This window comes from Coenobita brevimanus, chromosome 23, assembly GCF_032717465.1.
Source record: "Coenobita brevimanus isolate Jiangsu-jjx chromosome 23, ASM3271746v2, whole genome shotgun sequence".
Lineage (NCBI taxonomy): Eukaryota > Metazoa > Arthropoda > Malacostraca > Decapoda > Coenobitidae > Coenobita > Coenobita brevimanus.
The window spans coordinates 63,055,165-63,077,468 of record NC_136976.1 but is presented as its reverse complement, the minus strand read 5'-3'; the positions used below and the strand labels follow the sequence as shown (position 1 = coordinate 63,077,468).

At 41.9% G+C, this 22,304-nt stretch overlaps 1 protein-coding gene across 1 annotated transcript in view; it reads left to right on the top strand.

The window, feature by feature from the left end:
- The window catches only part of LOC145392723 (galactosylgalactosylxylosylprotein 3-beta-glucuronosyltransferase P-like), a 207,917-nt gene that overhangs the window by 21,469 nt on the left and 164,144 nt on the right, over positions 1 to 22,304 (top strand). The gene's annotated exons all lie outside the window — the stretch shown is intronic.

Here is a 22,304-nt window from a genome sequence, read left to right as displayed (position 1 = left end):
AGAAACATCATCCTTATTCTCTTTCCTGTTACCTGTACTCTGAGTAGAGGCAACGTACTGACTCTCAGCTTTCCTTTTTCCTCTAAAATATCTCTTGTGAGTGAGAACATACTCATCAGCTAAAACTGCAGCATCAGACAAATTATCTATTCTTTTCTCATCAAGATATAGGCTTACATCTTTACTAATACACCTTTTGAAATCCTCCAGCAAAATCATCTGCTTAAATTTACCAAAATCAGAATCCACATTCTTAGAATTTAACCACTGCTCTAACAGATCTTCTTTGATTTTTGCATACTCAACATGGGATTGCTTATCTTGCTTGTAAGTTGTCCTAAATTTTACTCTATAGGCTTCAGGAACAAGCTCATAGGCCTTAAGAATCAAGCTCTTAACTACATCATAATTATCAGACTGATCCTGAGGCAAAGATGCATAAGTTACTTGAGCTTTACCGGTGAGAACAGTTTGAAGGAGTACTGGCCAATACTCCTTAGGCCAATTAAAACCTGTAGCTACCCTCTCAAACAACTGAAAATACTTTGTTAAATCAGATTCATTAAAAGGAGGGACAAGTTTAACATTTTTAGCCACATCAAAATCATCAGAGCTAGATGATCCAGTTCCACCTTGTTTCATGCGATACTCATGGTCTGCCTGAATCCTGGCAAGTTCAATTTGTGCCTGAGCCTGTACCTGTGCCTCTTCAATACGAGCATTTGCTTCCTTAACACGAGACTCCGCCTCCTTAGCCTTAGCCTCCTGCAGAGCTAGCTGTAACTTAGCTAATTCAATCTGCGTTTGCTCATTTGGAGGAGTTACATTAAACAAGCTTTTATTAATCATGCCAACAATTTGATCTTTAGAATGATGAGAGTGAACTGCAATTCCCAATTGTTGAGCAACAAGCTTAAGTTCATTCTTTGTTCTGTTTTCTATATCACACACTGTTTGCACATTTGACAAAAAATCTTTGGCTTCATCAAGTGTAGAAATAGTAGCCATCATGAATATATCACAGTCACAAAATATCAAACAATATCCTTATGATAATATCCTGAATATCCTGATATGAGGTCGCCAAATTTATGTTACGGAACAGAGAAAGATAATGTACACTTTAAGTGAGAATACGAAGAGTCACTACTGTCCCGTAAAGTTCCAGGTTCAAAACAAAAGAGTTAGGTAAAATTACAAGTTAAAGTTTAATGCTTAAATTAACAACAAAACATTCAGGACTCATAAGGATAATGTAATGGCAAAAACAGGTTAAATATATGGTTAACTGCAATAGCCTCTATTAACACGAAATTAGCAAGAGTAAATTTATCTAAGTCAGCCCTGATAAAATGAGATACCAGATAATACTCAGTGAATGCCAGATAAATAATTACAGATACAAACTATTATCAAAAATAACTGACACAACCCAACATTAATCAAAACCTCACTAGGCCTAAGAATTAACCTTATGCTACACAGTACAAGAAAAAATACAACAACAGTTATACTCAAATTACACACAGCTGCTAGATGTTTGGAGATTTCTTGAGCACTCACAATAATAATAATTGTACAGGGGAGGACAGAGATGTGAACAAAATGAGGAGCAGATCTAGTGGCAATGATGCAGAGACTGAGCTCATTATATAGGGGCCGGCAGAGCTTGATACAACTTGTAATAAGGACGCGCAAATGAAGCCATGGGGACAAAAAGATGACAATCCCGCACTGAATAACAGAAAAGTCGACTTACTCTACTATAACGGTAGAAGGGGGGGACTGAGGCAGAACACGCTCGTGATCAAACATGCAGCATACTGTGCGTTAAAATTACACAAAGGATGATGAAATCATAGGCTATATATATATATATATATATATATATATATATATATATATATATAACAGACGACTTCAATATATAGCATACATAATAAATCGCTAATGACGAGGTATTAGGAAGTGTGTTATACCAACAAGAATACGGCTCCACTGATTGCAGCTAAGATTACAAGCGACAGCAGTTTCTACAGTTCTTGACTGTCATTTATGAAAACCATGATGAAGGCAAGACGTACCTATTCATTCCTCCTCGATGTTGCATTCTCCATGACCTGAAAGAGAAAAAATATGTTAATCATATTTTTGCTCTGCGCAGCCATGAATGAGTTTAAGTGAGGATTCGAAGCAAGATATTTATCCACGCAGCTTTTAAATGTTATTACTGTATTGCTGTCTGTCACGTTCCTAGGTAAGTTGTTCCATATATCGAAAACGTTATTGAAGAAAAAGTGCTTTGCTTTACTGTACTGGAAACCCTTGCCGATAATTTTATAGCCATTATCCAAGTGTAATCTGACCGGTCTGTTGTGAAGTACTTATCAACTGCCATATTGTCATGTCCTTTACAAATTTGGCATGCGTGAATCAGATCCCCCTCGTGGTCTGCGCTCTGACAATTTAAAACGCTTTAGCTTTTTTAAATACCCATGTGGCTTGTTCGGCAATTTTGGTGGCATTTTGTTTGTTCTTCGCTGCGTCCTCGAAACAACTACGAGGAAGAAAAGGACGAGAAAAATGAGGAAGAAAGGACAGGAGAAAATGAGGGAGGCAGGATAGGAGGAGAAAAATCAGGGAGATGGGACAGCAGGAGAGAAGAGGGATTGAGAGAAAAAGAATTGGTGGCGAGGGAAACACGAGAAAGAGGGAGGGGAGGAAAGAAAGACATTGATAAACGGGGTGGAGGACTAATCAGAATGGACAACTGAGAGAGAGAGAGAGAGAGAGAGAGAGTGAGAGAGAGAGAGACCCCTGTGACTGATGGTTGCCAATTATGATAGATGTTTACCTTTGATTAACTCAATCAGGGCTCATTAATTTATAACAATCTCTCTCTCTCCCTCTCTCTCTCTCTCTCTCTCTCTCTCTCTCTCTCTCTCTCTCTCTCAGCCTGTTCCCTAAGTTGTGTGTGTGTGTGTGTGTGTGTGTGTGTGTGTGTAAGTTAGGCTGTCCATTACCTTAAGCACACCACAGGGACACCAGGGAGAGGGGGAGGGGGGACGAGGGAAGGGGGAGGGGGGTGATATGTGTACCCTGCTGGAAACGCCACTCTAGGTACACACAGACGGTCCTTAGCTAACTCATAAATTTCGTGTGCGTCTTTTAGGAACCGCACACAAGAACGTTGCTTTGATGGTACAAAAGTTACTGGTTAGCTCGAAAATTTCCTGTGCGTCAATTTCAGTGCACACAAAAGTTGTTTAGATTGTGTGTGTGTGTGTGTGTGTGTGTGTGTGTGTGTGTGTGTGTGTGTGTGTGTGTTAGCGATGCCAGGATGCTGCTTAAGCCCTGATTTTCGAGTTAATATTAAAATCTGACAGGTTTTTTTTTATCACTTTTTTCTTTTTTTTATTCATTAATATTACTTTCAAAATACTCATCATCCATTAGCGAGAACCACTGACCTTTGACCCTTGCATACCTGTGACCTCTTTTTTTTGTTGGTTATATTCGTGCAAACACCAGACGGGTTGACGTGACTTAAAATTGGAGAGGTGGGACATGGCGCTGATTAACCACTTCAGCAACAGATATGCCTTTAAGATAAGAAAATCGTCTGGCTGTAAGAGGGATGAAATGTCAGAAGGTCGCCGGACTAAAGGGGTTAAAGGAATCAGAATCGACATAAGTGAAGCTTGTTACGCGGAGGGATTAGTGAGGTGAACCCTAATGCGATAAGGGATATGGAGGTATTGCATTTCCTATTGTCAGACGATTTTATTCAGCTGAGGAAAGACCCTGAACACTGAATGGATTAGCATTCGTTTTTGCCATATTTTATTTATCTAATCATTGATAACTTCGGACGATTTAGATTTGAATAGGAGTCACTTATGCAGACGGGGGGGGGGGTTAGATGTAGCCTTAGTCCCTTCAGTTCAAGAGATTTTTCTGAAGCTGAATAAAATCGTCTGGTGATAGCAAAGAACGACAAGAAGTAGTTAAGAGCTTTACATAATCCCAATCAAACTATTCTTGGTTAACTCTGTTTACTTTAACTTGGCTTAAAATTGCCATCTCCCACCCTGAACGCTGATATGTAACAATATATTAACACTAGGATACCATGCTGCTCAGGAAGATTGGCTATGGAAACGATATAAAACCATAGCACTGTCTTTTCTTCTGATACTGAGTTACATGAAAAAAGCAGCAAAAGAACGAAAATATATGCCAGATTAAAACGAAAGGAGTATAGTCGCCAAAACAGCTTTTAAATTTCACACGTATCTCCTACAAAAACCTTCACATATAATCTACATCAACATTTTCTTTTCTCATCTTTTTCTTTGTTTTTCTTAATTGTTCTTCTTTTTTCTCCTTCTTAATCTTCGTCTTCTTTTTCTTGTTCGTCTTCTTTCTGCCTCCGAAACCACTCCACAAACGCCGCGTGTCTTGTTATGAGAACTTTACATAAACTCCGCGCCAAACTATTTTTAATTTGTCCACGAAATAACCCCAAACTTCACCGTGTCAGCTGTACCAACTTTACATAAATTCCTGAAACAAACTAATTTTGACGACCACCGAAATATTCACATCCTCTGCAGTGCGACTTTTATTTATTTATTTATTTAACCAGACGATATTATTTATCTGAGGAAGGGAAGCTCGTCATCCACTCACTCGATGTAGTGTACCCTACGGATGACTCTGCACTGAATGACTAGCTAAACTGGTCCCTGTAACACCAAAAATCATTTACTACGTTGGGTGGTAATCATATAACCAAATGGGAGCCTGGTGGTCAAATGGGTTAAGGTGCTCTGACAGGATGAGGTCCATAAGGGTTTCAGTCTGAGGAGGAGTTGGGATGAAGAGAGAGAGAGAGAGAGAGAGAGAGAGAGAGAGAGAGAGAGAGAGAGAGAGAGAGAGAGAGAGAGAGAGAGAGATGGATAGGTAAATAGATCGATAGATAGACTGATAGGGTCAAAAACAATCTCCATTAACCCGTTCAGTGCAATGACGCTTTATTCTGTGTTACTTGCTGCCTCCAGACGATTTTGTTCACCCCTCGTGCAGAAGGGGCTAAAAGCGTGCTCCATTATCTATCCATTATCTCTAGTATCTCCCTTACTGATCCATTATCTCCCTTATCCATTATCTCCCTTACTTATCCATTATCTCCCTTACTTATCCATTATCTCCCTTATCCATTATCTCCCTTACTTATCCATTATCTCCCTTATCCATTATCTCCCTTACTTATCCATTATCTCCCTTACTTATCCATTATCTCCCTACTTATCCACTTCCTTACTTATCCATTATCTTCCTTACTTATCCACCATCTCTATTACTTATCCATTATCCCTTAGTTATCCGTTATCTCCGTTATAATTATCTTCTCTATTTTTTTTTTTTATAGTGTTGGCAGAAGACTATTTCATTCATGTCAGGAAGCACCTCCGGCAGTGAAAGGTTTAGATACCGTATCAGATGTCATTAACAAAAGCTATAAATCAATTACATTCCAAATTACTCGTATATCTTGACTTTCCGATCGAAGTAACAAAACATGAAAACAAGAACCAAATAAATGCCTCATGTAAGTACCTCTGACACCGCAGTCGAAGTGTTAATAAAAGTCAACCCCCGCCCACGTACCCACCAAAACAATCGTTGCTGATGTATCTATTTTTCGTAATTATATTAGACAGAACCATTCACAGTGGCAGTGTTGCCAGATCTCCCGAAATATCGGTAGATCTACTGAAATTCTGATGAATCTCCAGAAATCAAGAAATTTTTATGGATTTTGCCATTATCTCCCGAAATTTCGATCAGTGCTCCAGAATATCTACAGAAATTTGCTGAATGGTAGTTAAAATCCACAGAAGTTAACAAGTGTCTGAGAGAGAGAGAGAATTCCCCTTTGCTGATGCTACTCATAAAAATTTCGAGGTAATGGATCCCCTTCTTGTAAGATCAGTAATATCAGTTGCTCCATTAATGACCTCATTTCGCTCCCTTGTCACCTCTCAGACTGCACCAAATATAGACAGCATGAAGGCTGCTCAGAAACAATGATGTACTGAGCGGTGATATCTGCACAGCTCCGTTTTGGATATGTGTGTGACGCAAAAAAAGGAGAAACAGCCTATGTATCCACACCTGTCTGACTTCATGCTAAATTTGCTGTTTGCCTCACTCGAGGGCAACAGCTGAAAGACTACTTTCCTATAAATATATATAAACCGCATGAAAAAATTGAGAAATAGGGTGTCATCTCGACTTTGTGTGGAATGCTGCACATTAAAAGGCTTCTTTAATGTGATAGTTGTCATAATTTTAAATTAACAAAGAAATAAGGAATAGAATGGCTAGTGCCATGTGTAAGAAAAAAAAATATTGGTCAAAAAGTTGTTGATGGTTCTGATGATCATCGCATGGGGGGTGATGGTGAAGAGAATTTTGATACATCTTTGTACGTTTAAAGGTTATTTGAATTCATGATTGACAGGGTAATTTTCATGGTACTATTTTATTTAATCTACCAATTATTGCAAATGCCATAAAATTTTATTTAAAAAATATTAATTTCATTCATTTCTTCTCTATTTGATCCACCAATTATTGTAAGTACCATAAAGTGAGTAATGTATACTATGTAATGTATGAAAATGAGAAACTCCCGAATTTATACTCGTTTCTCCTGAAATTTTCGGTCAGAATCTCCTGAAATTACCTCCGAACCATCTGGCAACACTGCACAGTGGTAGAGTCAATCCAGACAGTTCGAAAAGTAATTCACGGAAACTGTAAAGCCGTCCGATAATGGCAAGAATAAGCTGTAGCAAGGTCACCATACAGACGGGGTTAACAGTAAGTAATTCTCAACCAAAATAATATTGACTCCGGTGCCTAACCCCTCATAAATCAGCCGTGAATCATATGTGACAACTTTGCCTCCCCTCCACACCAGCGTGCCTCTAACTTGCAAACTAATACTCGTAAACTCCACGTGCGCCATCTGCCACCACCTTACATAGACGGAACTTGAGCTACAGCCACGACTACTGCTATCCCTTCGCTACCAGGGTGCTCTCTTAAGCTGAATAAAATCGTCTGGAGGTAACAGGACTAAACCAGTAATATACGCTAACGGATGGATGGAGTTGGCTTACATGCTATTCCCATATTGTGCGCCATCCGTGTCCAATGAAAAAAAAAAAAATGATGATCACGCAGCTTTAACCCTCTCAGTTCCGGGTCCGTATTCTCGTCGGGTAAGGGACTCCCTAGCACATCTTCCTTAGCGATTTGTTTGGATTTATATAACACGGAGTAGGACAGTAAGGTGTAGTAAGCAAAATAAATCGCTCAGGAAAAGGTGTTACGGAACCTCCTTAACCGACGAGAATACAGGTCCAGCTAATGCCAGACGACTTTATTTAGCTCAGAGTCACAGGAGAGCGAGAATGTTAATACCGTCCCCATCAACCCTCTCATACTTGGGACAATTCTAGTCATGTCAGCTAACGCCAGACGATTTTTTTTTTTGGGGGGAAGGGGGAGGGAGAGTAAGTCATAGCAGCCTGTCTTACTTGCAAACTAAAGCTTTTAATTCATGTGCGCCAACTGTGGCAAACTTTCAACTCAAAAATATCGCGTGAAAATTAATCCTGTGAATTCTACGTCTTTTTAGTTTCTTCCTGCCACTGCCAGCGATTTTACTCAGGATCTGGAGGGCTGAGATACGGCCTTCATTAACGAGGTATACCGGGTGCTCCTCTAAGCTAAATTAACTCGTCTGGAGGCAGCAAGAATAGAAAAAAAAAAAGTTAGTGGAATGGAGAGCTGAACTTTCGAACTATTTCCCACAAACTACATGTGCGCCATCTGTGAACAGCTTACATAAACTCCGATATCATCACGCAAAGTTTGATTGGATTATTCTTGGCTATTAACATTCTCAGGCTTCTAGAACTCACTCTTAGCTGAATGAAATCGTCTGACGTTAGCGGGAATAGAATACCAGAATTATCCTGATTAAGATAGGGTTAATAGGGACGGTATTAACATTGCCCGGCTCGCAGAATTCACTCTCAGGTAAATAAGATCCCACGACGCCAGTAATAGTGATGGGAATTCCGGCTCTTTCAAGGGAGCTGGCTCATTTGGCCCAGTTCAGTCAAGAGAGCCGGCTCTTTCGGCTCCCAAAAGGCTCTTCATTTAGTACCACATTGGCTTTTATAAAATATGCCCAAATTTATCAATATTGCATCTTATGTTTAAAAAAATGGATGCAGTCATAAAAATTTGAATCCCACAAACATAGGCTATGTTTCTCTTAAAAATCTTGAAACATTCTCAGTGCCAATAAGATTATGCATATTCAGCATTTACAGTTGATGAAATCATATTACCCGTAGACATAGAGTATATTTCAAGTCAAAGGCCACATGGAGGACTTTGTTCTTGTAATGCAAGAGTAGAACTTAAAAATGTACATCTTCCATTTGTAGTGTAAATAACGAATAAAACTTTCATTATCACGTAAAAAACAAGAAATAAATATTAGCTAAATCTGGCAGCCAAAGAGGAGTAACTTACTTTGAAATGCAATAGAACATAACCTTCATATTCATAAACAGTAGTTTTGATCAAATGAAAATGGTACACATCTTGCTAAATAACAAGTAAAAATAAATTATAATATGCAAAATAGCATCAAGTTTCACTTGTATCAGTTAATAATGAAACACTAACATTATAACAGACGGCTGTAAGTGGCCTCCCTAACCATGTCACTCATTTTGTCTTTATGGGAGATTGACATGATGAAAAACTACGTACCTCAACTTATATGGGCTGATCCGGTTTCTTCCCTCTAAATTAAAGTAGCCCCCAAAGTCGCAAGTAGCAGGTTTCATATGTTAGTAGCATACGGCTACAAAAAGTAGCCAAATCCGCTCCTTTTCGCCCAATCTGACAACTCTGTGATGGTGCCTTATGACTAAACCTAAACATGTGCAGTTGAGGGTTATCAACATAGAATATCTTTAACAACAAACAGATGTCTCACTCTGCTTGGTTTTTAGTAGTGATTGAGAAGCGGTGTTTCAGGGTAGTATTTAACAAATGAGTGACCATCCTATCATTCTCTATTTTATTAATTTACCAAGAAAATAAAGAAAAAAGTAAACGGCTCCCAGCGTTCACTTAAAAGAGCCGGCTCTATGAGCCGGATCGTTCACTTAAAAGAGCCGGCTCGTTCACGAACGACACATCACTAGCCAGTAGGAGTAGGATACCAGAGTTGTCCCGGCCGTGAGAGGGTAAAACAAGCTCCGTTTCGCGTTTGTCCTCTTAACCCCTTCAGTACAATAAGGCTCACTGCGTTTTGTTCTTCCCGCCACCAGATTAATACAGCTTAGTGACATCTTGTAAGAGTGAGTGAATGAATGAAATCCAAGTGGCAGAATGTTATGATTTTAAGGTATTGTACGGAGTAGGGAGGACACGGCAAAGGATACTAGAACCTAAAGGGGGGACTTTAGATTAGGTAAAGGATATGGGAGACGTGGCTTTGGCGTAGAAATGGCCTTGATGTTGAAGTAGCTTGGCGATGAAACGGCTTGGCAATGAAGTGGTTTGGTAATGAAGAGCAGGTTGAGAGGTTTGACCCAGGAAGGGAGGAAGGGTCAACGTCAGTAAGAGGTCCTTAAATTATCCATGTCATGAAACCAAATGTCTAACCTGATAGGAGCAGAGAGAAAACAAAGGCCGGAAGTGAAAATATCGAGAGATGGGAGAGAAGAGAAAAGAAGGACAGTAAGGAAATAAAGATTGGAACGAAAAGGACTCTTTTAGTCGCCTCTTACGACAAGCAGGGATTCTGGGGAAGTATTCTCCCCAGGATGTCTTGTAAGAAGGGATTTGAAACGTTAACCCCAATACTATCCCTTCATTCTAAAGGCGTATGTTTCTTTTTTATTCTTCCTACCACCATATGCTTTTTATTTAACTTAGTACAGACTCCTCTAATAGCGAAAGGATTAATGACAGTCGTTATATCATCCCTCCAGCTCGAAAAGTCTCTCTCATGCTGAATAAAATCGTTTGGTTGTAGCAATAATACAAAGCGTTATCGAAGTGAAATGGTGGACCACTTCGGTAGAATGAGTTTTTCTATATTGTATTTATGCTCATCTTAGGCTTCAGACGGGGGTTGAAAAGAATCCCTTCAGTATGCCTTTTCTTCCATTCCCTTCCTCTTCTTCCTTCTGTGTTCCTGTGACCACCAAACAGCTTCAGTTGGTGTTGGGATTTCTTTTTAGACTAGACGGGTTTAAATAGAGTATTCATTAACCCCTTCACTACCAGGAGGTTCTCTAACATCAACAAAATCAAGTGTAGTAGTAGAAAGAATTAACTGAAGACGGCATCGAACCGTTCGTTCGTTTTCAGATATCCTTCACCTGTAGTGAAGGCCGGGCCATACATTAGCCCGGTGGCCATCGAACCGAAAGGGTTGAGAACATCGGTAACATATTCAGCCTTGAGAATAACGATCTCTCTCTCTCTCTCTCTCTCTCTCTCTCTCTCTCTCTCTCTCTCTCTGAAATGCAAACAAATAATCACAGCAAAAAAGAAAAAAAAAAAAAAAACTGCACAAGACCCCAGTCACCAGAATTGTCTCCAGTCTGTGTACTCTTCTTTGCCCAAGAACCCGAGATCTTGAATAATCTTTTGATGTGAGTCATGTATTGGTTAAAGCATTCCCTCGCAACTGGAAGAGCCCGAGTTCGAATCCCCTCAGTTAGAGCGATAGCCAGAATTAACCCCTCCCCATGCTGCCGAAGTACGGCTGTAGGAAGAGTGGTGCATGTGAAAATCCAACTGTTGTAATGACTGTCTACGTAAAAAAGGTATAAATGTTATCGACAGAACTAACAGGCTGTGAATAAAATGGAAGCTTAAGGGCAATGTGAGTGGCTGTAAAGCACTGCCAACACACTTTCAACGTCCACAGTGGTTTGAATACCTGGAGTGGGACTCATAACACACGGATCATGAGACGAACTCGCAACCGACTGAATCACCGTTGCTCTAAGAACGTAACAGTAATTCACTTAAATGTGTGTATTTAATTATAATAATTAAACAAAAAATGGAGTACTTTGAAAGAACTATATGAAACGCATTTTCAGAGTTTTATCTATACCAATTTACTACTGCCATAACAGTCCTTTCTTTAGTCAAATCTGAAATTTATAGAATATCAACGTCTGTTACCTCCAGGCAATTACATTATCAGTAAGCCAAAGGGAAACCTCTAATGGTGAAAAGGTTAAGGAAAGGTGCAACTCACTCCTTTAGTACGAAAAGTTTTAAGCTCAAAAAAAGCCAGATGGCAAAAATATACACACACTGTTTTACACACTCCAGATTAACAATGACGTAAAACATGAACGAAATAAGTAACAACAATGACCTTTACTCCATAACCGTTGCGAATACATGTTAATAAAACATTTGTCTTAGTATGCCCTGAGGAATCAAATAACGTTAGTACAACTCCAGGAGATGTATATATATATATATATATATATAAATATATATATATATATATATATATATATATATATATATAACTCTTCAAAACAAATGAGAGTTAGCAGTGAACATAATATAACAGTAAAACGTGACCATTATAATAACCCTTCAAAATCAATATAGTTAACAGTGGACATAACCGTAAAACCTGACTTTTAGAATAGCTAGAGTGCGCAGCGGCCACACGCACCAAGGTAGATAGGGCCCAGGGGACAACACTGGCAACAAGCCACACAACACTGACTTGGCCAATAAAGGGCCCGGTCCTCTCTATAGGATAGGAAATCTTAACAAAGGAAACTGTATAATAATCCATCAATATGAATGAGAGTTAACAGTGGACGTAATATGATGAACATATTGTAGAACGTGACTATTATGTAATCAATTGAAGTATTAGTAACAACAATAACGTGAGCGAGAGGTGCCTTTTTTTTAACTGTTTCTAGTCATACCTCATTAATGGCTTTCATTATATCGCCATATACTGTATCTGAATCGACAAAGAAAACGCCTATCACATATTTCAATCTTTTACACACAGAAAACACCTATCACATATTTCAATCTTTCACTCACACACACACACACACACACACACACACACACACACACACACACACACACACCTCTATCTCTCCCTCTCAGATATGCCTGTGTCTGCTAGTATTACAGTGCACCTCTCTCTCTCTCTCTCTCTCTCTCTCTCTCTCTCTCTCTCTCTCTCTCTCCATTATAAACTGTTTAAAATTTAAGGTGTTGGGCTTTTTCTTTGGCCGTTTTCTTTAATGAACTCGAGGCATGCCTGATAAAAAGACATTACTGAGGTGAAATTGGAAAATAAAAGGTCACCTCTCTCTCTCTCTCTCTCTCTCTCTCTCATTAAAATAGTGGCAGGATTACATAACTGGAGCGTTCCTGTGTGTGGCTAAGAGGAGGAAGGAGGCTGGCAGTGCATTAGGAGGACTGACACGGCGACACGGGGGGGAGTGGAGGAAGAGGAGGATGAGGAAGAGGAAGGGAAGATGGCTGAAGGGAGGAAGAGGAGGAGGTGAAGCGAAGAAGAGGGAGGGGGAAAAGGAGAGATGGCTGGGGGGTGGGAGGAGGAAATGGAGGAGGAGGAGGTAAAGAATGGGTGGGATTAAGGGGGAGGGAGGAGGAAATGGAGGAGGAGGAGGTAAAGAATGGGTGGGATTAAGGGGGAGGGAGGAGGAGGAGTAAGTAATGATTAACTCTGAGGAGGTACTGTAAGGAGGTAAAGAGTGGGTGGGGGAGGGGTAGAGGATGAGGGGGGTGAACAGAATGGGTAGAAGAGTAGAAGAGAAAGTGGAGGAGGAGCATGAGGAGAGAAGGAGGAGGATATTACGAACACATGAAGGGAGGGTGAGAAGGACTACGAAGAGAGGGACGTGAAGGATGGCTGGAGGATGGATAGGTGAGGGGATAATTCTGGATGTCTGGGGTAGAGGGGAGGACTATAAGGCGAAGAATTAGATGACAGATGAGTGAGAGAGGGGAAAAAAAGAGTATGGGAGGTTAAAGTTTATGGTGAATGGAAGGAGGAGGGGGAGGGGAGAGAAGATGGAGGCGGAGGAAAAGAAAGGTAACTGGAATGAGGATGAGGTAGGTTGGGAAGGGAGGAGAAGGAAGAGGAGGGGAAAGAATGCGGGGGAGCGGGGATGAGGAAGGGGAGGAGGAGAAAAGAACAGGTGGGGGAGTGGTAGGAGGATGGAGGGAGAGGAGAAAGGGGAGAAGAAGAAGACTAAGAGGAGGAAGCAACGAATGACTGAGGGGAGGGAGAGGAAGAGGGGTAGGGAAAGGACGCGGAGGACGAGGAGGTGGTAGGCTAAAGAATGGAGAGAGAAAAAAAAAACATGGATGAGGAAATAAAGGAGAACTGGGGAAGGGGTAAAGGAGAAGGGCGTTGGATGTGAAGAGAGGAGGACGAGGAAGAAAGAATGACGTGCATGCTGGACACAGAGGAATACTTGGAGCCGTATTCTCGTCGGCTGTTCATGCTTTCTCAATATCTTTCCATTAGCGACTTATTTTGCATAAAACACGCAACTACTCTCTTCCAGGCTGTTCAGGTCTTGCTATTATCGCCGTAAGTTGCATAAATATCACAGACTTACATATTAATGTATCCTATGCTGAAATAAGCTGGTGTGGAAGAGATGCTATAAAGCCTTCATACTCGATAAATTTATGGCCCTTGTTGCTGAGACGGCGGGAGAGAAGAGTAGTTGAGAAAAACTGTGCATTTCGTTATTTATTAGTATTTTCTTCGCTTAATCTGTAAAAAAAATAAAAATAAAAAGGACTCTGCATAAAAATGACGCATTCCAAAGAAAATTAAGGAATATATAGCCATACTCAATTTTCCTTTACGTCGGGATGTCTTGGCAAGAATTTGAGAGACGATGAACAAAGAGATACAGGAGGAATATATTAGAGATGACTGAAGAAGTTGGATAAAGACCGAAGAACACCAACTAATTCACGGTCTAAGGAGTAGGATATAACATGTGGGTGTAGAAATATAAATGACCACTGTGTACCGCAAAGGGGTAAGGGGTGGATGGAAGCACAAAAATCAGAGCAGCCCTAGAAGGTAAGCGTAATGGCACGAGGGAATGAAACACTGTGGCAAGAGAGAGAGAGAGAGAGAGAGAGAGAGAAACTTGGTCAACGCCTCAAAATTTCTAGAGCTTGTGGCACCGTCCAGCTCAACTCAGCGAGGGGATAAACTGAGCAGAGTAGAACCGCGAATACTTCGGCCTCAGGTGAACGAAAGTACCTGAATAATGGCTTTTACTGTAAGTACGCGCGAGGAGGGCAGAGTAAGGAAAAAATACATTTATTATCCCCTTGAATCCGATGATGTACTTCTAGTTTATTCTTGTTACCTCCTAACGATTTTATACAGTTCAGGATCCTTGATAGGGAATGGATTAATGCCAAGTGTATTTAACCCCACCAGCTCAAAAAGTCTATCCTAGGCTAAATAAAATCGTATGAATGTAGTAGCAGGAGAGTAACCACGGTCGGTCTCGTCGACAGACCCATCATTCGCAGACAGGCAATCGCCCCTGCAGGTCCATCCTGTGCAGTGAATAGATGTTCCCATGCTGTGGACACCGCCTCGCCACAGCAAGGTGTAAGGAAGGTTGTACCCAAGAGGCTTAGTTCCTGGACGGACGCCGCATTTCCTACTATCCAACCAGTAAACGGAGGCACCGTAGCAGCCTCCACATTACCCCGGCATTTGCTTATAAGGTTACCACCCAGATCTGTAAATTGTTTCCTAGGTTACTGAAAACCATTAGGTTTATCACTTTGTGTAGAGTCACCTTAGTACATCAGTTCATTGGATGATGGTCGCCACTACCTACCACCTCTTATGAATGCAACAAGACTAATATACATGAAAAAAAAAAAACTGCCAGTTATGGGCTGAAAGGGTTTATAAAAGGTTTTGATTGGTTGATGAGTGTGTTCTATGGGGGAGGGTTGTGTAGCTTGAGATTGAGGGAAGGATTTGCTGAGAAGGTAACTGGATTATGGTGGAGGAGGTGGTCAGGTGGTTAGAGAAGTTTGTTGTCTGAAGGCAAGTGTGGTCGATTCCAGGCTGAGGCAGCGAAGTTTAAATATTTGATGTACCTTAAAGATGGGTTTGTTGATATTCCACAAGACTCACATACATGTCCTGATAACACGCCACTAATACCATTACACTAGTCCTGAATGAGACAGCCATTGCATGTATTCAATATGGATGGTTGGTGTCAGTGCTGAAGCGGTAATGTGTCAAGGCGGGTAACATAACAGGAGGAGTTCTGGGCCTTAGGGAAGGAATGTTAAGCCTATGTCCACAGTCGGACATATTGAAAATACAAGTGGTATCTGGATAGCTAGGTTAAAGTAGGGTAGGTATGTATTACGTATATGGCAAGGTCGACAGACAGACAGGCAAATCGATGGGTAGTTACACACAGGGAAACAGGCACACCGACTGAGAGATAATTAGTTAGACAGACTGACTGATAAACAGGGAGAAAGATGGACAGCTAAAGGAAGACTGGATAGGTGAAGGTGCCCATAATCCACTCACTCGTTGTAAGTGCCACCTACATAGAGACAATACACGTAACTCTAACTTGAGAGACAGTCTAAAAGGGTCCCTGTACTCCAGGAAACCACTTACTACGCTGGACGGTAACCATATAACCAACAAGAGAACGTCTGGAGGACTAGGGGACTAAGGTGCTCTAACTGAGGTATTTTTCAGGTTCAGTGTCATTTACGGCTCAGCACTGTCTTATGGTACCTTGACTGGACAGTGTGTGTGTGTGTGTGTGTGTGTGTGTGTGTGTGTGTGTGTGTGTGTGTAGCTACAACAGTATATCAGGGTAACGCTTTCCTTGCATCCACCCTCTCCCCACCTCACACCACTATACCCGTGTCTGCTGGTATTACACTCTGCCACTATCTCACACACAGCTTGTCTTACCCTCTCCCTCCCTCCCTCCCTCCCTGTGTGTGTGTGTGTGTGTGTGTGTTCAGCCTACCCTGTCTCCTCCTTCCTCTCTCTCTCTCTCTATCTCTCTCTCTCTCAGCCTCATCTTTCAACGTCTCTTCCTTCCTCTCCCTCCGTCTCTCCCTGCCTTTCTCCGCTTCACTCTTCTTTCAACCTCGTCCTTCTTCCTCCTTCTCCCTCTTCCTCTTACTACGCGTCTCTTCCTCCCGCCCTCTTACCCTCCCCCGTTTCACCCTTCTACCCCCCCCCTCTCTCTCTAACTTCTGCCTTTGATATTTAGTGTACACACTCTTTCTTGCATACATAATATTCTTATCGTGTTCACATGCCCCTGTTTCACAATTCACGCGAGCTATCTGCTGGAAAATGCACCACCTTGTTTACTCTCAGATTTTCCGTGAATTTTCGAGTCATGAAATTTTTTCCTAACTGCAAAGCTCAAGAACATTTGCAGTTCGTTGTACAATATAAAGGGTTGAATACAGAAAATTCCTCTATGCTAGAAACTGTAGTCTGTTTTAGAAGTTATCTAAATGCATGCCCATTTTAATTATCGTCAAATCTGTCTGGCTGGTTATGTTCATGTGCTTACGAATTCTCATCAAATTTTGCTCGCAGGGTGTAACACCATGCGTATTTTATATATAAATTTCTTGCCTAATTTCATGAGCTGGTTTGTGTATTTTTGCGCACTCGAATTCGCGCCAAATTTCGTGAGGAGTTTAATGCCATAAATATAGACTGCTACCGACTTTCTTGAACCGTATCCTCGTGATATTTTGCATCTGAAAATTCTGCGAAAATTTGAGAAAACTATAATTTGCATCTCCATGTGCATTCGACTTCCATAAAAAAAAAAAAAAAAAAAAGTGACTACATCGTTACCCCCCTTCGAATTCCAGCCACTTTTCTGTGTATTCGAATTCCCACTACATCTTATAAGCTGGTCTGCATACTCTGCGCCTTTGGATTTTGGCCAAATTGCGCGAGCTGTTTTGTATCTTCCTACGCACTGGAACATTAACCAGGTATCGCGAACTATCTGGCTGCAGTCAAGCTCCACGTACACAACATCTCCTTCGTACCCCAACTAATATCGGTTCCACTGAAGCGTGGGGATGGTAGTACAATCAAGCCTACATTGCCCGGCGCCGCATAACACCACCATCATACCCGACTCTCTCTCTCTCTCTCTCTCTCTCTCTCTCTCTCACTGCGGTGGCAGGTACAATGTAATATAATCTCCCGCCCACAACGACAAGAACGCGCGGTGGGAGGTTCCCCCTTTCCGTATCGTTCCTGGGGGAGTTGCCTGAACCCGTCATTGCGAAAGCGTCTTCCTGAGGAGAATAAAAGCATCTGGTGGTAGTATGAATAGTCTAGAGAAACCGTCATGACAGTGCGCGTTTTGCTGTGTCGTTGTACAGTTGCAGGCAATGATATCAATCCTCTTTTTAGTGAGTAGTTATAGCTCTTACTTAACATTCTGGAAGGACCGTTGAACCCCGAAGATCGTATCGCTGGGATACAGGAAGACATTGCCTTCTACAAACCATACGCCCGAGGTTTCCAACAATAATACGGCCGACTCACAACTCTTTCAACCCGCTTGAGAACTAGTGCAACCAAGCTGTTTATTGCTAAAACTCTAGGGTCTCTTGGCCTAAAAAGAAACAAAAGGAGATTAAGACAACCATAAAATTTAAGTCATTGTATGAATTTGACATCGTATTCGTGAAGAATCTGGAGGTATTTATATAAAGATTTCAACTTAATATTTGTGAATATGGATGTTGGAGTGGCCCTGGTGAGAGAGGATAGTGTTTGGAAACTACCTGTACTGTTGTTTGCAGATGATACTGTGTTGTTGAGTGAAGACGAAGGGGAGCTGCAAGGCTTGGTGGATGAGTTTGAGAGAGTGTGTAAGAAACGGAACCTAAAGGTGAATGTAGGGAAGAGTAAAGTGATGGTCTTTGAGAGAGGTGAAGTTAGTGAATGTACAGCGAGGTTAGATGGTGAGGAATTGGAAAATGTGAGTACGTTTAAGTATTTGGGTAGTGTGATGAGTAAGGATGGAGGTTTGGAGGGTGAAGTGCTTGAAAGGGTACAGCAGGGAAGAAAGGTTGCTGGTTCCTTGAAAGCAGTGATAAGAAACAGGGAAGTGAGCATGGAAGTGAAAAAGTTACTACATGACAGTATTGTGATACCAACTCTAACGTACGGAAGTGAAGCTTGGACATTGTTGGAAGGACACAAGTCAAGAGTGAGAGCAGTGGAAATGAGTTATTTAAGAGGAGCCTGTGGAGTCACGTGGAGAGACAGGCTGACGAATGAGGATATAAAGGAGCGTTGTGGTGTGGATGTGGATGTGATAGGAAGCGTTTTGAGGAACACACTGAGGTGGTTTGGCCATGTGGAGAGGATGGAGGGTGAGAGACTGACGAAGAGAGTGTATGTGAGTGAGGTGGAGGGGGGAAGAGGGAGGGGGAGGCCGAGGATGAGATGGAGGGATGGGGTGGAGAGGTATATGAGAGAGGGGGGTGTGAGTTGGGAGCAGGGCAGTGAAATGGCGGGGGACAGGGCGACTTGGAGGCGATTTGTTTGTGGCCACCCCAAACGGGATTGAGGCGTCTGGCAATAGATAGATAGATAGATAGATTCAGATCCCTGACAAACATCTCCCTGCATCCAGTTAGGCACGAAAAAGGTTGCTGGAGCCGCCCTGGGGACATTAGTCTGGCCCATCTCTTGTGGTTACAACGAGTGGCTCCGAAACTCAAGCGTTAGTGGGCAGTATTTAATGCTTAGCTTGGCAAGAACTCATTTGGTCCCGTCATCTCTCTCTCTCTCTCTCTCTCTCTCTCTCTCTCTCTCTCTCTCTCTCTCTCTCTCATTATTCGCGCCACTGCAACTGCAATTGATTTACTAAAGCAATCACGGTGTATTGTTATGATATGCCCTCCGCTAACTCGCACGCATTTTTAGAGTTGTTCTGTGCATATCTGCGAGTGTACTGTATGCATAATGTGTGTGTGTGTGTGTGTGTGTGTGTGTGTGTGTGTGTGTGTGTGTGTGTGTGTGTGTGTGTGTGTGTGTGTGTGTGTGTGTGACCCCATCCTAACATAACAAACGATTTATGAATACGGGCCCTGAATCTCTCTCTCTCTCTCTCTAGGCATATTCAAATTCAAAGTTCTATTTAGCTCAAAATAAACAATTTACAAATTCATAAATAAAAAGAAAACAGAGCCGAGTCCGCTAACTCAAGCAGACTCCACATTATAATAAGTCGGTTGGTGTTAGTTATACGAGAAAGCAAGTTATAAATACACTAATATTTACGAATTTGCAAAACTGACATGAAATATTGACCAAAGTAATTAATTTTGATTGATTATATTTTATTAACACCTCCAGTTGATGTGATGGGCGGTAGGGAGATGATTATTAAATGTTTGGTGGTGTGACTGGTGATATGACCAGTAGTGTGATCGTAGTGTGACACACTGTATGACTGTCTACATTGTGGTATGACTGGTGGTGTGATTGGTGGTGTTTTGGGGTGAGTTAGGTGGTGTGATTGAAGTGTGACTTGGTGGCGTGATTGGTTTTGCGACCTGGTGGCATGACTGATGGTGTGATTGGTGGTGACTGGTGGTGCATTTTGTGTTGTTTTGTGGTGCATTATGCGGTATGACTGACGCTGTGACTGGTGGTGTGGTTCGTGGTTTATTTTGTGGTGCATTATGTGGTGTGACCGGTGGTGTGATTGGTGGTGTGACAAGGTGTGACTGATGATGGTACATGGTGGTGTGATCGCTGGTGTGACTGTGACTAGTATGATTGGTGGTGTGACTCGAGGTGGTATGACTGATGGCGTGACTGATGGTGTAAGTAACTGGTGATGTGTTGCATGGTATGTTTGTGGGCTTTATTGTTGGTGTTTTTCTTTTGGTATGACTGGTGGTGTAACTGGTTCGGCTGGTATGATACGGCTGACAACATAGCCAAACACCACAATAACAGGTGGCGAATATCAGCCAGACGAGCGGGGCGAGCCAGACCCACCAAGCCCTTCACTACTACATGTCCCCCTAGGGCTGAATAGAAGCGTCCGTCGGTAGCAACAATATAATAGAAATAGTCATCGTTGCAAGATTAAGAAAGTTTTATTTTATGCACTTCAGACCAAAAGCGGTTTCTTAAGCTGAATAAAATTGTTTGGAATAGCCGAAATAAAGTTACCAAGGGGCCAGCATGGTGAGAGTCAATCCCGAGTATATGGGGCGTCCCACTCCAAATAGCACTAAAACAATAATAATAGGAATAACAATAATAATAATAATAATAATAATAATAATAAAATAATTTTCTCTCATTTTAAAAAATCATATAAATTTTGGGGAGGCTGGGGTACACTACCCGTACCAGACAAATCCAAGTTCGGATTGAAAGTTTTCTTTCTCCTACGTGGACCACCAACCAAGGCCAACGAGCTTCACCTACCCTGCTAGATGGCCGTTGATTCGGAAGCCCACCCGCCCTAAGACAGGTCTTGTTTTTGGCGTACTGGGTGTCTAGTCACCCTCCTCACGGGACAAAACCAGTAGGGTTGCCGGTTCAGTCGCCGACGCCCTGACCATGACACAGGTAGTGCTGGATTACATGGTACCAGTTGCAGATATGACCTGACCTGACCAGGGTTGCGTTGCACCGGCCGTCGCACGTCACTGCGAGTCAGAATATTCGAAAGAGAAAATTTGGGGGGTGAGTGGGAGGTTGACGCTACCCCACTTCGCGGTTGGTATTATTTGGAGAGGTGGGTCTCTTGCGACATCCGACAACTATAGACATGTTGACGATAAAGGTACTTACAAGTATATTTTTCATTGTATTTAGAGATAGTAAACGTGGTCTGAATTACAACAGGATAGGGATTAAATATTTATTGCAATATCATTACCATGTATATTATTTAGTTTTCGCACAATGAAAATAAAGACTCTACGGATTTAAAGTGCACGTGTTGAGAATCTGTTTATCTTTTTTTCCCGCGAAGATCATTCTTCTGTGCACCTTGTTTCTGAGAATAACCCTTCATCTCACCTTCACAGTGTGTTCCAGAGTGATCTAACCCAACTCGTCTAAAAAATCAGAGGACTCGGGAGAAACTTCAGCGGGAACGCAGATTTGTTGCGGTTCCCTTTCAACAGGAAGGAGACGAGTTGTGGTTTTTCTATACGACGTTCATATTAATTACATTATTTTCATATTAAGGAAATCTGTATTTATAACTGTTAGTTGAAAATAATTGTTCAAGGAACTATGAATACTTGAGTCAGTAACGCAGAGAGAGAGAGAGAGAGAGAGAGACTTACGACGGTATCTCTCACAACAATAAATTTAAAAAGTAGGGTATGTGAAGTGAAAGGGAATTCGCGCCTCAAGATTTTGTTGTCTGCACCACTACTCCCACTATGCCAGGACCGATCTTTATCGCTATGGGTTGGTGCAAAGAAGCCCAGGATTCTGGGGACTTGACTAGTGATTGAATGGAAATGTGGCTCATTCAACTGGGCAATCTGGTTAGTATGCAGTTCTGTCAATTTTTTTCTGGCTCTCTGGGCACTACCTCAGCTCACCTTGGGGTGGGAAAGGTGATCTGACAGAATGATAATAATAATAATAATACGACAATAATAACAGCGAATACATTCACAACGTACGGTGGCAAAAAAAAAAAAAAATACAAACTTCAACAAATATGTAACTAAGAAAACACGCCAACACAAATCACACAAAGCAGTTCTCCACCGTGCAGCGTAGGCAAGAGTGTAATACGGCGGGCCAATCCAAACCGCATTTGGCCCAGTCTCTCATATTTGCATCCAATCACCTTCCGGGGGTCGAGGGGGGTTAGGAGGAGGATAAGCGTGGGGAAAGGTGGGGGGCGCAGGGGAGAGGGGGGTGGGGTGGAGGAGGGTGAGAGGGAGACAGGGTGGAGGAGGATGGGTTGGGGGCATGGGGGAGAGAGAGAGAGAGAGAGAAGGGTGGGTAAAGGGAGAGGGGCGGGGAGGCAAGGCAAAGAGATATTTTTTCTGTCCTTATTTTTACCCTCTTCCAAGCTCGATGTGCA